At 40.3% G+C, this 14793-nt stretch overlaps 1 long non-coding RNA gene across 3 annotated transcripts in view; it reads left to right on the plus strand.

Moving 5' to 3' along the window:
- LOC122224911 overlaps positions 1 to 11447 on the plus strand; it is a 31718-nt gene extending 20271 nt beyond the window's left edge. For all 3 annotated transcript variants that reach the window (XR_006205010.1, XR_006205008.1, XR_006205009.1), the window contains 2 exons: positions 1082 to 1207; positions 11252 to 11447. This is a non-coding gene — a long non-coding RNA (uncharacterized LOC122224911). The remainder of the gene's footprint in view (positions 1 to 1081; positions 1208 to 11251) is intronic.
- Positions 11448 to 14793: the final 3346 nt, after the last annotated feature.

The raw sequence follows: 14793 nt of genomic DNA on the forward strand, positions 1-14793 counted from the left end.
GTCACAGAAACAAAAGACACACTCAGACCCAGGACAGGGGACAGACAGCCAAGGCCCACAGGATTTGTTTTCTCGAGGAAAAAAAAAAAAAATCAAAAATTCAAATCAGTGAGGGGGGGAACCAAACAAACATGCTCCAGATGTGACTCGTATTGTATGAGGTTAGCAGTGGCTGGAGTGTCCCATTCAGCTAACAGGGTCAATGTCAGAAGGGAGCAAATAAGTGTTGCCTGGCAGGGAGTGGTTTCCTACGGAGCGTTTAGCATGTCTCCGTGACTGGGTTTATAAAATCAAGAAGATCCTGTCTAAATCTGTGGATGTCACTCAGTTTGAGGGCCAACATTTTGGAGAGAGGGGCTGGGATAATGGTAGGGTTGCAAGATAAAAATCAGGACGTCCAGTTAAATCAGAATTAGATGAACAACGATACATTTCTCAGTATAAGTATGTTCCAAATGTTACATGCTAAAAGATCACTTGCTGTTTTTCTGAAATTCAGACTTCACTGTTTTTATTGCTAAATCTGGCAACCCTGGACAGGTGAGTTATTGAGGAAAAGAGTGTAAACAGTGAGAGAAAGGTATGAAATTCAGAGTGGTGAGCGTCTTTTTTTTTAGAACTCAAAATCACCCCCTAAAGCTGAAGAAATATGTGGACTGTAGCATAATGAAGTTGGGTGAGAGAAGCATGTTAAGACCGAAAAGATGGGAAAACAATGAGAATCCTAGTAGTGAGCTCCAAAAGGGCAGTTTTCTCTTTAACCATCAGGGCACTCTCCCTCTGCAATCTCTCACTTTGAGTAGATCAGCATTAACTGATTTTTGAATGAATGAACCCTCTCCTTAACGCTATTCCCTTTTCCAATGCCTTTACAAGGTTCTTAAAAACTATTGGCTTCCTTCTGTAAGGAATTCATGACACTTACCTATTTCTTAGGGAAAAGAGCAGGGAATCTGTGTAGTGAGAAAGTACCTACGTTTGGGTGGGTCGCCCAGTGCACAGGAGCGCAAGGGCGCAATTTGCCTCCTTGAGATAAATCTACTCCCATGACATCTTTCCAAACACTCTGAATTTTTCCTAGAAAGGAGAAAGGATTCAACCAACAAGTTAATCAGAAGAGATCCGACTCGAAAGAAGAAAATCAGACAGCAGCTATTGAAGGGCAGGGCTCCTAGAACCTTCTCAGCGGGCATGCGGGCCTTAAGAGGTAAGCTTTGGGACTGCCCTGTTGTTATTTTTGTCATCTCCCTGCTATTGTTTCCCCGTAATGTTTCTCACGGTGATTGACACACAAGCCCTTAAAATAAGAAGGATCAGTGGGTCTGTCTGCAGAATGACAGCATGGAAGAAGACATTCAGAAGCTAGCCTGATATGGAAGGGGAGAAGTATAATGGCCACTCCAGCTGCTACCCCATTCCAACACAAGAAAGGGTGTGTCTGAGTCGAAAGACAGTAAAAGAATGAGCCCGATCTTAGGGAATGGAGATGTGACTCTAAAATCCACTGAAAACATTTGTAAATTGTATCTATGCATTTTTTTTTTTTGGTGGAAAGATCCATATCTTTGATCACGTATTTTTTAAAATATTTATTTATTTATTTATTTATTTATTTATTTATTTATTTGAGACAGAGAGAGAGAAAGGGAGAGAGAGAGAGAGAGCATGAGCAGGGAAGGGGCAGGGAGGGAAGGAGAGAGAGAATCCCAAGCAGACTCTGTGCTGTCAGCTCAGGGCCCCATGTGGGGCTCCATCTCAAGACCCTGAGATCATGACCTGAGCTGAAATCAAGAATCAAATGCTTAAATGACTGACCCGCCCAGGTGCCTCTGATGATATTTTAAAGATGTCTTAAAGATGCCTATGATTGAAGGTTGGATAGGTGAAACTGGGCTTTGAGGAACCGTTGGGGAAACCTTTGCCTGCTCTTGGAAGCAATAAGACCTCAGTGTTGAATTTTTTTCATGGCAGCCATATTGGTTCCATACCATTTTCTAATTCTTAAAGCAGTAAAATATTCACTTAAGTTTTAAATATATTTTTTTAATTGTTTTTTAAATGTTTATTTATTTTTGAGACAGAGAGAGACAGAGCATGAACGGGGGAGGGTCAGAGAGAGAGGGAGACACAGAATCCGAAACAGCCTCCAGGCTGTGAGCTGTCAGCACAGAGCCCGACGCGGGGCTCGAACTCACAAACCACGAGATCATGACCCGAGCCGAAGTCGACTGCTTAACCGACTGAGCCACCCAGGTGCCCCTTAAGTTTTAAATATATTAAGGCTTATTGAACGACATGGAAAATCCTTGTGTTCTCTTTGTCTATTCAGACATTGAGTGTCTAGCAAAGGGAAGTAAGAGGATAATGAACATGTTTACCTACTTCACAATTTCATTCAAGGTGAGTCCCCTCTGTTCAACTACCTCGGATTAGTAATTATTCTTTCATAGATACCAGGGCTTTCTGATATCTTTGGCATAGCTTCAGAGCCTGATTGTGGGGTGACGTAGCTTAAGCCACCACCTGCCAGCAGAAGTAGTTGTTGTAGACATACAATCGAATCCTCGTGGCAACGCTTGCACGTGGAATTTTTTTGTCTGAGGACAAAGCCTCTATCATAGAAAACATAGCACCTACACTCACCAAGAATCTAGGTGCAATGGAGGGAGGTGGAGGTGAACCTCATGAAGTCTAGAGATAACACATTTGTCACATTCCAAGTGCTGAAAATAAGTGTTCTTGCACCTCCCGAGTTCTCTCAAAGCAAGGTGCAATGACAAGCTAACATCTAGCTTTCAGTTACCACTTTGCCGCAGGGAAGAATTTTAAACTATGATGTGTATGAAATTAGATTTATAAAAACATCCCCTTGAAAGAAACATAACTACAAAGGGAGCTTAAATGTCACCGCATATCATGGCAATGTGTCACCAATTAAATAATTTAGAAACCAGTGATGTTCTATTCCAGCCAATGAGTGGTCGCACATACATACATTTTGCAGTGCACGTTCCCCATTTTAAATAAAACTGTATTTCTCGTAGATAGCAGACACTCAGGTAAATCCTTTATTTTATTTTATTTTATTTTATTTAAAAAAATTGTTTTTAATGTTTATTTATTTCTGAGACAGAGAGAGACAGAGCATGAGCGGGGGAGGGGCAGAGAGAGAGGGAGACACAGAATCCGAAGCAGGCTCCAGGCTCTGAGTTGTCAGCACAGAGCCCGACGCGGGGCTCGAACTCACGAACCGTGAGATGATAACCTGAGCTGAAGTCGGTCGCTCAACCGACTGAGCCACCCAAGCGCCCCTAAATCCTTTATTTAAATAAAATTTTTACAATCCAGGGTTCTAATTGTTACACCTTGATATACGTTCGCCTTGAATGTTGGGTGCAATCCTATTTGAAGCAAGTTGGTTGGGCACCCAAGGATGTCGCCTACTTCTGTTTAACCCAGAGGGCCAGAATGGTCTGTCTGGCCATGTCCATTTCCTTCTTTCACCCTATATACCTTCATCTGGCAGCTGTGCTTTGCCTAGATGAGGAAACAGTTTGTGACACCTACAGGATTTGCTTCCTTCAGAGAGTCCTCTCCAACCACTTAGGGACAAAACACCACTTTTCTCTGTTGCTATAGTTCCAGACAGCCTGTTCAGTGTGCACCTTTCTCAAAATATGGTGAGCTCTTTCAAGGAACCACCTTTGTGTCCCGAGATCTGATACACAGTAGGTGCGTCCAAAATGTGAGCTGAATGAATAGGTTGAAGTAAAAATCAGGCAAAGGGCATGGAGGAGCTGGAAGCATTTGGCAACCCCACCACTGCAGTGTGGTGAATAGCGCCCCCCAGCCCTTGCCCCGCAAACACCCGATCACGTGCACCCAGAACCTCGGAATGTGACTTTATTTGAAAATAGGGTATTGACAGATGCAGTTAGTTTATCATTTCCAGATGCAATCATCCGGGATGTAGGGCAAACCTACATCCAGTGACTGGTGTCCTCTTAAGAGAAAGGAAGGAGCGATTGGGAGACAGACATGCACTGGGGAAGGAGGAAGGCCATGTGAAGGAAGATAAAGGCAGATATTGGGCTTCTGCCGCCACAGACCACGGGCAGAAACCACCCGAAGCTCAGAGAATCAGGGCACCTGGTTGGCAGAGTCAGTTAAGCGTCCGACTCTCGATCTTATGGTCTGTGAGTTCGAGCCCCACACTGGGCTCTGTGCTGATGGTGTGGAGCCTGCTTGGGATTCTGTCTCTCCTCTCTGCCCCTCTCCAGCTTGTGCTGTCTCTCTTGCTCTCCCTCAAAATAAATAAATAAACTTAAATTAAATAAAAAAAAAAAGAGAGAATCAAGGGAAAATGCTCCCCAAGTACATTTAGAGGGAGCATGGGCTGCTGACACCTTGACTTCAGATTTCTTACCTCCAAATCTGAGAGAGAACACATTGCTGTTGTTTTAAGCCATCACGTTTGTGGCAATTTATTATGGCAGCCTGGGAAACTGATACACCAAAATGTGCCCACAGCTGTGAGCCTAGATGATCACCAAGGGACGACCGACTCACGTTCCCTTCTCGTTCCCAAAGGATGACGAAAAAATGCATGAGATTGAGTGCGCAATACCATGCACTGGGTCATACACAGAACTTTGTATGTGTCATTGCTAAAATCACTTCCCTATTTGACAAATGAGGACATTGAGGTTGACAGAGCAAATGACTGGTGTCAAAAAGTATGTCATAGGGACGCCCGGCTGGCTCGGTGGAAAGAGCATGTGACTCTTGATCTTGAGGTTTGGAGTTCGAGCCCCGTGTTGGGTGTAGAGATTACTTCAGACTTTATATTTTTTTATTTATTTTTTTTTAACGTTTATTTATTTTTTTGAGACAGAGAGAGACAGAGCATGAACAGGGGAGGAGCAGAGAGAGAGGGAGACACAGAATCCGAAACAGGCTCCAGGCTCCGAGCCGTGAGCACAGAGCCCGACGCGGGGCTCCAACTCACGGACCGCGAGATCATGACCTGAGCCGAAGTCGGACGCTCAACTGACTGAGCCACCCAGGCGCCCCTTGAATGCATGATTTTATTACCTTGACCATCTCACTGTGTCGCTGATTCTCCTAGGACACCAAAATAATAGAGAAGTATGCTTATTTTGTCTGATTCCAGAGGTAATTTTTACAGAACGCTTTTGAGATGCAAAGCAAGTCTGATGGCCAAAATACAACATAACCTGCCACCCTTTGTTCTCCTTGGATCCCAGAGAGACAGCGGCAAAGCCGCCCTGTTTTGTCTACATTGTTTGATTATTGTCTGCGTTCTGCCCTTCTATGTATAGGCAGTTCGGAAGGGACCTTTTCAGGGGTCACAATTATGCAAGTGCAGCTTGAAAAATACTGTAGCTTGATAAATGCTCACTATCCTGGTACAACCAACAGATCTTAGTGGGTTCCCCCCCACCCCGCCCTTTGCCAGAATTGTATCAGTTTTTCCACACACATGTAGGACAATAAATAAAGAGTGGAGGCCCAAAGGAGCTTGCGTTATGATTGGGGTAAGAAGCTTCAGTTGGCCTTAAATGTCAAACCATATCCTTCCTGAATAATCAAGAATGTCAGTGTCTATTACTTTCTACTTCTTGGCGTGTAACTTGCACAAACCTCAAGTTTCACAGGATGTATTTTCTAGGTGGAAAGTCTTTCTAGAGACCTTCAGTTTTTCTACATTTACTTTTTAGAGTGACGGCTTATATTAGTTTAGTCATTCAAATACTTTACTAATATATATTAGTAATTCAAATTGTATAAACGTGGACCAAAGTGAACAAGATATTGAAACAAATTGCAGATGTAACTACCTTCTCCAGTCTTCACAATTGCTCCCAACACTGCAGTGTTAGTATGCTTGATCCAAGCAGGGCCAATCACAGTCTCTTCTTTTTATGCTTCCCTCCTGGGCATAGATGATTGGTTCAAATGTGGGCCTCCAGTCCAAAGTTTGGAAATGTACCTAAAATTAGAGGTGTGGATATGTACCTAAAAATACATTAATTTCCTTTTGTGTGACAGAAACTGAGAGCTGGTAATATAGGAACGATTGGTGCCCCTGGTCCTGAGGAGTAGGCAAAGTGGCTTGGTAATGGGAGAAATGAATGAAAGACACCCAAAGGAAAAGAAAATCAAGGAGCAGGAAAAAAAAAAAAAAAAGACATTTGATGGATTCCCCCAGTGCTCTGCCAGTTTCTTGCTGACTCTCTTAGTTATCTATTGTTATGTAACAGATTAACTCAACACTAAATTAATGAAGAGCATTTATTTTCCCATAATTTCTGCAAGTTGGGAATCTAGACATGACTTAACTGGACCCTCTGTCCCCAGATCCCTCAAAAAATTAAAGTCAAGGTGCTGACCACAGCCGTAGTCTCATCAGACATCTCAACTAGGGAAGGATATTTTCCAGGCTCTCACATAGCAGACGGCAGAATTCTGTTCTTGCCGGGAGTTACATTAAGAACCTTGGTTCCTCTTGAGCTGCTGGCCAGAGGCTGCCCTCGGTTCCTTGTCACGTAAGCTGTTTCACGGGGCAGCTCAAAATATGGCATCTGTCTTCATCAGATTGGAAAGAGAAAGAAAATGGAAGACACAGTCTTTTATAACTTAATCTTGGAAGAGATATCCCATCAGTTTTGCTAAGTTCTATTTATTAGAAGTCACTAGATCCAGCCAGCCCACACTCTTGGGGAGGGGATGATATTTGGTAAAAAATATTACGAGTCAGGGATCACTGAAAGCCATTTAAAAAGATTTTTTTAATGTTTATTTATTTTTGAGAGAGAAAGAGAGAAAGACAGAGTGTAAATGGGGGAAGGGCAGAGAGAGAGAGAGGAGACACAGAATCCAAAGCAAGTTCCAGGCTCTGAACAGTCAGCACAGAGCCTGACGTGGGCCTCAAACTCATGAAACACAAGATTCCGACTTGAGGGAAAGTCACACACTTAACTGACTGAGCCACCAGGCTTCCCAAGAGCTATTTTAAAAACAACTTAATACACTGACATCTCTCAGCCTTTAGGTACTGTGAAATAACCCCAGTATCTTTGCAATGAATCTTGATTTTTTTCTTAAAGTAGCCAAATTGGTTTCTATTCTTTACAGCCAAAACTTCTTACATGTATCCTATAGTTTAATAAAATTCACCTTTCAAATCAAGAGATAATTGAATTATAAGACAACTTATTACTACACTTCTAAATTGCCTACACACACACACACACACACATATACACACCCCTACCTAACAGATTATTTAACAGGGGTAAAGCCTGAGATCCAAGAAAACAAAATATTAAGGACTCTTACCAACAGGAAAATCAATACAAGAAAATAAAAATCTCTGAAATCTTTAGGCAATCAGTGAATATAACAATGATTAGTGGCCTTTCTTATTCTTTTTGACTACTTGTCTTTTAATCCCTAAATGCTACCATGGAGGAAAGTTATTTTACTGTCTTTTAATTTTCCAAACATCTTAGTTTTCTCTCCTCATATTGTGAAATAGAAAAGCAGACAAACAAACAAACAAAATAATATAACCTTATGACCAATTCGATATTTCTCCCTTCTTCAGAGTATGAGGTGTGTTTTTGTGGCCATTATAAAAATTGAAAAAAAAAGAATTAAACTCCCTTATCTTGGGTTACTCTATCCATCTGTAGGAAGTAGAGTAGCTTTTCAAAAAAACCTTTAGCAAAAAGTCCCCTCCCCGGTTTTTCCTGCATACATTAACCTCAAGCATTTACTTCCTTCCATATTATTTGTACATTTAACCTCAAATTTTCACCCAAGAATTCACAAGCCAATATAAGAAGAGCATAAATGTGAACCATCTGTAGACCAGGCTTGGCAAGCTTCACGGTGGATGAAAACCTCTCATCTCACAGAACTGACAAAGGACTATCATATCCACCAGAAGCTGAAACATCGCCCCCCGCCCACGTCTCACCCTCCAGTGAGGAATTCTATAAATATGCACCTCAACCACATAAACATTTTCTTTTTGGTTTCTGGATTGGAGTTTATCTTTTCGGTGCAAGATCAATTTAGCTTTGCTCCGAAAAATTCACAAGAAATCAAAAAAACTGGTTTAAAAAGCCAGCAAAGAGACGTAATGGGCATAATTGCCCAAACATGCCAGGACAAGACCATGTGTTGGAGTTTATTTAAGAAAGCAGAGAAATTCCCAAAGGATTACATCCAGTTGGTTTCTCATTTTGGTAAAGATTTCTTGTGTCTATTGGTTCTGTCAATTAAAATAGACCCTGCAGGAAACAACGATATTATAAACCCTGTCCAGAAAACCTCCGAAATAGAAAAGAAAATTTAATGCCACCAAAAGGGGTGGGAGGGCAAATGCAGAACATCTTTTCCCCAGGTGTCTGCTCTAGATTTTGACAATTTAAAAAATGGGAGCAGGGGGGAGAAGAAAAGAAAAAAAAGAAAATTCTCACATAGGCTTTTTCCACTGAAGATGACGTATGTTTCTTCTACTTTTCCTCAGTTGAAAGTCCCCCAAACAGCATACATAAGTACAAAAATCCTTCTTACAACCAGCCATTTTTTTATACCACTGGTTTCACCTGTCTTGCAAATGCTGGTTGGGGCTTGACTGGGCAATCCTGCTGATGTTCTCCAACAGTGTATCTATCCACCATATCATCCTGATTGGCGCATCCTGTCTTCAAGTACATGATGCCCTGCCTCACGGATAACACCAGATGGGCCAGTAAATCTTAATCTTGACTATACATTAGAATCATCTGGGAAAGCTTTAGAAAATAAATCTCAATTTCCAGGCTGCGCCCTTGGCCAATTTCTTCAGAATCGCTAGTGGTGGGATTCAGGCACTGATATTTTTTAAAGCTCCCTAATGTCTATAATGTGTATCCAAAGCTGAAAGCCACTGCTAGATGCCATTTTGGCGTATTAACTCTGACCTTGACTGATGAAAGCTGGTGAACTATTAGGGAACTTAAGATATAGTGTTATATCCATGACACCTCAATATTTAAAAAAAAAATTTTTGGATGTTTACTTATTTTTTGAGAGAGAAGGAGAGACAGAGTGTGAGTGGGGAGAGGCAGAGAGAGAGGGAGACACAGAATTCGAAGCAGGCTCCAAGCTCCGAGCTGTCAGCACAGAGCCCGACGCTGGGCTGGAACTCACGAACCCGGAGATCATGACCTGAGCCAAAGTTGGACACATAACCAACTGAGCGACCCAGGAGCCCCATCTCAATAATTTTTTTTAATTAAAAAAAAAAAAAAAAAGAAAAAAAGAAATGAATTTTCCCTTGGAAATACAATACTACCTGCTTGTTTAAGACATTAACACAAACTTACTGGGTCTTTTCTGTTTCCTTAAGGAAACACATTCCACAAAATTCCATGAATTGTAGCAGACACGTTCTTCTCTCTTACGGAAGAGCAGCCCATCAGGTTCATTGGAGGAAAAAAAAAAAAAAATGGTGCTGTTTCTGATAAAATACCAAAGAGAACACTGTAACAAAAGTACTGATTCATAACCAGGGTAAAAGTGCTTATGGAACACCACAAATGTGAGAAACAATCTTTTCACCAATAAGTTAACCCTGACGAAGTAATGATAGGATATTGAAGTCTGGAAGGAAACTTGTAAGATGTGCAGTCATACCCATACTATGCCTGGAGAAACGGAGTCAGCAGGAGGTGGTTAGGCCAATGTTCTACCACTCAAGGGCTGTTACAAAAGCCATCCTTCTCCTCATTCCTAGTCCAGGGATCGCGTTTTCAATGGATGCAAAAGTGATTCATTTTGTGTATGGCCAATACGAAATGCTCAATATATGGTAGCGATTGATTGAGGTAATGCGGTAGGAATGATTTTACCGGTAATAATAATGTCCACAAAGCTTTATTCAGGGTTATGGGCACTACTTTAAAGTACTTCACAAATAAAAACAACAGTTTCTTTTGTTGGTGACACCTCACTTATTTGAAGCCTAGGAAGTTTAAGAGCAAAATAATGAAAGAGGGGCAGTAAAAAAGGCTTTTATTAGAGCTGCAATGAAAACTTGAAATAGCCCTTTACTATTGAATGGCTCATCAACTGTAATCAGTCATAAGATATATACAATGCCATCTGACTTTATCCTTTATCTAGAAGATCCTAGAGTATCATTTTCCTGATGAAAATACTTTGTATATCTATAAATATATATTAAAGAGTTAAAAGTACTTTCATATGTTACTTAATTTAATTCTCATTTATAGTCAAAAATATAGGTATTATTACTCCTTCTTTATAATTAAAAAACATAAGCTTAGAGAATGAGAGGGATGGCTAAGTGGCTCAGCTAATAAGTAGCAGAGCTAACATTTCACTGCAGGTTTTCTATGGTTGAGCCCTTCATTAAGTTACATAGTTGGCCCATGTCACACTAGCCTTTTGAATAATTGACTTTACGGAGCTACAGTGTAATGCTATGTCCTTGGCTTTCATTGAGCAAAAGGAAATCTTTCTCCGTTTGAAATCTTGCTTTTTGAAAACATGGTACCTCATTACGTTTTTGAGTATTTCTTATTAAAGGCTTTGGACACAAATTATTCTCAGAATTCAGAACCAGGAAAGTATATCAACTAACAAGCTGGGAGCTTCCTTTCATTAGATTAGGAGAGCGACACGACCCACGGCTTCTCGGAAACTCAAAGCAAAGTTCTTATACTTGCTCATTCTGGCTTTTCTCAGTCCAGTTTTCTGTGATGTACCATCACCCCTTCTTTCCCTCCACACCCCCAAGACCACTACCACTATTATATGGGACTTTTTCTTTTCCATATTTGTCAATGATTCAATTTAATTGTACTGGGACTGTGGTAGACATCTGTAGTGTTCGACTACGTGAAAGCTATTTACCCCTTTTGTGGTAATAGAGTGTCATTATTTCTCGGTTGCTTCGTTTCTGCCATTCTCAGTCCATGTGGTTTAGAGGGAATTAGTCCTGGTCTTTTGGAGTCAAGGGTGGGAACATGACACAGGCCAGGCCAATCAATGGGCTCTGTTGCTCTGGTCACTGTAACTGGATCAAGAATGAGCCATGATATTAACATAAGGTCTATCAAAGCCTTTCACTACCATGACTGTGAAGACGGTGTTAATTTTCAGAATATGGGCATGAGAAACTAGAGTTTTAGGCTGCCATTTTGTTCCACAGGTGCTTGACAATGGAGCCAACCCAAAGGAAAGCAGACCTGAGATGTGAAGACAGGGAAACAGATACCTGATGACTTCTTTGAATCCCGGATTTAGTTGTGTTAGATGTGAGTTCTACCTCAGGACTTCAACTAGATGGACTGATAAATTCCCTTTTGTGCTTAAACCATCGTAGTTGGGGTTTGCTGGACCTTACAATCCAATATGGGTTAACAAATATAATGATTTTTTTTTTCTGATTTTATTTATTTATTTACTTATTTAATTTCATTTTATGTTATTTATTGTTTAATTTACATCCAAGTTAGTTAGCATGTAGTGCAACAATGATTTCAAGAGTAGATTCCTTAATGCCCCTTACCCATTTAGCCCTCCCCCCCCCCAACCTCTCCAGCAACTGTTTGCTCTCTATATTTAAGAGTTTCTTATGTTTTTGTCCCCCTCCCTATTTTTATATTATTTTTGCTTCTCTTCCTTTATGTTCATCTGTTTTGTACCCTGAAGTCCTCATATGAGTGAAGTCATATGATATTTGTATTTCTCTGACTCAAAAATTTTGCTTAACATTATACCCTTCAGTCCATCCACGTAGTTGCAAATGGCAAGATTTCATTCTTTTTGATTGCTGAGTAATACTGCATTATATATATATATATATATATATATATATATATATATATACACACACACACACACACACCACATCTTCTTTATCCATTCATCTGTTGATGGACATTTGGGCTCTTTCCATACTTTGACTATCGTCATAAACATTGGGGTGCATGTGCCTCTTCAAAACAGCACATCTGTATCCCTTGGATAAATACCTAATAGTACAATTGCTGGGTCATAGGGTAGTTCTATTTTTAATTTTTTGAGGAATCTCCATTCTGTTTTCTGGAGTGATTGCATCAGTTTGCTTTCCCACCAGCAGTGCAAGAGAGATCCTCTTTCTCTGCATCCTCACCAACATCTCTTGTTGCCTGAGTTGGTTTTAGCCATTCTGACAGGGGTGAGGTGGTATCTCATATTGGTTTTGATCTGTATTTCTCTGATGACGAGTGATGTTGAGCATTTTTTCATGTGTCGGTTGGCCATCTGGATGTCTTCTTTGGAGAGGTGTCTATTCGTGTCTTTTGCCCATTTCTTCACTGGACTATTTGTTTTTTGGGTGTTGAGTTGTATAAGTTCTTTATAGATTCTGGATACTAACTGACTATCTGATATGTTGTTTGCAAATATCTTCTCCCATTCCGTTGGTTGCCTTTTAGTTTTGCTGATTGTTTTCTTTGCTGTGCAGAGATGCTTTTTATTTTGATGAGGTCCCAGTAGTTCATTTTTGCTTTTGTTTCCCTTGCCTCTGGAGACGTGTTAAAAAGAAATTGCTGCAGCCGAGGTCAAAGAGGTTTTTGCCTGCTTTCTCCTCGAGGATTTTGATGGCTTCCTGTCTTACACTTAGGTCTTTCATCCATTTTGAGTTTTTTTTGTGTGTGTATGGTGGAAGAAAGCAGTCCAGGCTCATTTTTCTGCATGTCTCTGTGCAGTTTTCCCAGCACCATTTGCTGAAGAAACTGTCTTTATTCTATTGGATATTCTTTCCTGCTTTGTCAAAGATTAGTTGGCCATATGTTTGTGGGTCCATTTCCGGGTTCTCTATTCTCTTACATTGATCTGAGTGTCTGTTTTTGTGCCAGTACCATACTGTACTGATGATTACAGCTTTGTAATACAGCTTGAAGTCTGGGATTGTGATGCCTCCTGCTTTGGTTTTCTTTTTCAAGATTGCTTTGGCTATTCGGGGTCTTTTCTGGTTCCATACAAATTTTAGAATGGTTTGTTCTAGCTCTATGAAGGATGCTGGTGTTATTTTGATAGGGATTGTCATAATGATTTATTTTTTACCATTATAAATTCTATTTGAAAGTAGGCAGGACACATATCAAAATAAATGCACACTATATGCAGATTTTTATTCTTAAGATAACAATTAATCAAGACAAGGTTTTGGTATTCCAGTGGTTATGTCGGTCATCAATGCTTCTTTCACAAGGACTGAAATATAGTATCATTACAATTCATCCTTTCTTTGTTTTCTTTTTGCTCATTGGACAGAACATAGCAAAATAAAAAATGTGCTCATTTTCTTCCACTTTGGTAATAAATCTGAAACCATTGTCAATAGAATACTTTTAAATTTCTAATAAATGGATTCTATGCACATTGCACCTTTTTGAAACAAAGATGTTTCAGCTCTTACAACGCCAAGATGCTCAAGTTAAATTTAAAAGTCTTTTCTGGACCAGTTATAGCACTCTGGGACTTCCCTGCTACCTTACTTATGTCAAGCTATCTCTGATTTCTTTTCCAATAATGCCAAGTACATGAACCATTCCTGATTAGCTTTACTTGTCCTTCTGTTGTGGATTGTCAGTCTAATTTTTATTATTTAGATTCAGTGCTTCAAGATTTGGCATAACTTTATGCATGGTCCTCGTCAAAGGTTCAAAGTTTGGTCTAAAGTCTTATGTGTGTGTGTGTGGAAGGGGGGTGATGCACGCCCCCACACACGTGTGTGTGTCATGGAATTAGTTTCATTTCTTAAAAACGGTTTCCAATTATACTTCATGTTATAAACTGAATGTTTATGTCTCCCCAAATTTGTGTTCAAGTCATAACCCCCACTGAGATAATATTTGGAGATATGGTCTTTGCGAGATAATTGGGATTAGAGTGGGTCGTAAGGGTAAGGCCCTCATGATGGGATTAATGGCTTTGTAAGAAGAGGGAGAAAGAGAGAGACAGTTCTTTCTCTGCCACCTAAAGACACAGCAAGAAGGCGGTTATTTGCGACCCAGGAAGAGAACTCTGACCAGCCAGCACCTTGATCCTGGACTTCCCCGGCTCCAGAACTGTGAGAAATAAATTTCCGTTGTTGAAGCCACACAGTCTATGGTACTTTGTCTTGGCAAGCCCAAGCTAAGACACTTCCTATGGATGTTTCCAGTCTGTCTGGCATCGAATATATTGCAGAGTCTGTCTTTTTTTATATGCTAACTGTAATAGTTTAGGGAAAAAGTCTGCTAAAATTGAGAATAAATAACCAAACTTGTAAAGTTGCATCTTATCTTCATGATGGAACAAAGATATTCCATTAAAAGGCAAATCTTCCCTTTCAAAAGCTTGAATAGGAGGGTTCTTTAAAAAGAAATACATCTGCTTAAATATAGGTTGCTGGAGATACAAAAATCTAAGAAAGTTTTTGGCTTTTATCCCATAGATTTTCATTTGAGGGTGAATTGGATGCATTTTAATTCAGGCATAATTCGGAAGCGTTCGTCTTGTTTCCTACCCCCTTTACTGACGGGCAAACAAGCACGTACAGTCTGTTAGTTTCATCAGGATCACGTTCATCCTTTACATCACCTGTGTTTTTCTGGAGGCAGTGTTGTTTGGTGAAAGAACATTGGTTTCAGAGTCCAAAGACCCGTTGTAGTCCTTTTTTTTTTTTTTTCCCTGTTTTCCTGTCAGTAAAAAGAAGACACA

Source organism: Panthera leo, chromosome B4 (genome assembly GCF_018350215.1).
Source record: "Panthera leo isolate Ple1 chromosome B4, P.leo_Ple1_pat1.1, whole genome shotgun sequence".
Taxonomy (NCBI): domain Eukaryota; kingdom Metazoa; phylum Chordata; class Mammalia; order Carnivora; family Felidae; genus Panthera; species Panthera leo.